This window comes from Capsicum annuum, unplaced genomic scaffold (genome assembly GCF_002878395.1).
Source record: "Capsicum annuum cultivar UCD-10X-F1 unplaced genomic scaffold, UCD10Xv1.1 ctg51323, whole genome shotgun sequence".
NCBI classification, from domain to species: Eukaryota; Viridiplantae; Streptophyta; class Magnoliopsida; order Solanales; family Solanaceae; genus Capsicum; species Capsicum annuum.
Window position 1 is genome coordinate 1 of NW_025859259.1, and position 1,560 is coordinate 1,560.

The following is a 1,560-nucleotide window of genomic DNA, read 5'->3' on the forward strand; positions in this document are numbered from 1 at the left end:
TGTATGAACACTTTTCCAATTCTTTTATGACCTAAGTTTGAAGAAGTATTAAAAAATGTAGAGCATCTGAATGCACAGGGACACTTGCAGGATGCAGTCCTTGTGCCAGAATCTCCACCTCCAATTCATTCTAGGCAACGTACAGCGCTGAATACACTATTGGCAAAGCGTACCAGAGACTCTAATTTATTGCCTTTTATAGACTCAACACAAAGAATCAGTATACTGTATGAACACTTCAAACAACCTGAGAGATACAGATCTATAAAAAGGAAACAGTGTGGAGATGGTCAAACTAAAAACATCCTCATTAAGTAATGAATCAATAAGCTTATGACTGAGATTCCGTAGTTTGATGGTATGGTTTTTCAGCATCACTGCCTTTAACAATCTGAAATTAAGAGAGAATATATAGAAACTAGGGCACCAAAAAAACCCTTGTATAAAAAATGTATGAACACTTTTCCAATTCTTTTATGACCAAAGTTTGAAGAAGTATTAAAAAATGTAGAGACATCTGAATGCACAGGGACACATGCAGGATGCAGAGTCCTTGTGCCAGAATCTCCACCCCCATTTCATTCTTGGCAACGTACAGCGCTGAATACACTATGGGCAAAGCATACCAGAGACTCTAATTTATTGCCTTTTGTAGACTCAACATAAGAATCAGTATATTGAGAACTATTCAAACAACCTGAGAGATACAGATCTCCTGTATGGAGCTGGTCAAACTAAAAACATGCTAATAAAGTAATGAATCAATAACTATCTGAAATTAAGCGAGAATGTACAGAAATTAAGGCACCAAAAAAGCCCTTATATAAAATGTATCAACACTTCTCCAATGAGAGTAAAACACAACGACAAAATTCGTTTTTTCTGCAACATATAGCTAAATCTATGAAGAATATTATTGACCAATACTTACAACAAGTCAACAAGGCCTCAGATCATGTTGTTCAATCAAACTTTTATGATGATCAGACAATGTAGGCATATTTATTATGTTCCATCATTGGCCTTGCACACATACATATATTTTACATACATATGTTTAACAGATCATCATATGTAAATTAATTAAGAATAAAGTATCATGAGTAAAGGAGTATAAGTAGCTGTTACAAACTACTACTATTCGAATACTCGCGTTTGAAACATAAAAGTATAGTATAAAAGTAACTTGGTGAAGCAAAAGCGACAAACACGTACCCTGTTTTGGTCAATAACATCGACGATAACAACAAGCTTTCCGTAATCCTTCCCGTAGTTGACAAGGGCGACTCTTCCGATCTCCACAAACCTCTTGAACGGCTACATAAAACACATTCAACGCATTTTTTCCAGATTACAACAAAAGAGCTCGGAAATGCCAAATATGTTTGAAAACTTACCATTTTCGGCGATCTGAGGAGCAGCTATCGGCGACTGGTGTAGATGTTGTGTGAGTTAGGGTTTTTCAGTAGTTATATAGTGAGGTTTTTTCTCTCTGGATATGGACTCGCGGGCCGTAGCATTAAATTTATATGGGCTGAGGCCCAATATGAGGTAAATGCT

General features: G+C 36.3%; 1 long non-coding RNA gene and 1 other non-coding gene across 2 annotated transcripts; both read right to left on the reverse strand.

The window, feature by feature from the left end:
* Positions 1-53: 53 nt before the first annotated feature.
* LOC124892859 lies at positions 54-1,525 on the reverse strand. The gene is made up of 2 exons (XR_007050444.1): positions 1,398-1,525; positions 54-1,317 (listed from the first exon to the last, which is right to left on the reverse strand). It is a non-coding gene; the product is annotated as an uncharacterized LOC124892859 (long non-coding RNA).
* LOC124892860 lies at positions 942-1,027 on the reverse strand. The gene has a single exon (XR_007050445.1). It is a non-coding gene; the product is annotated as a small nucleolar RNA SNORD34 (small nucleolar RNA).
* Positions 1,526-1,560: the final 35 nt, after the last annotated feature.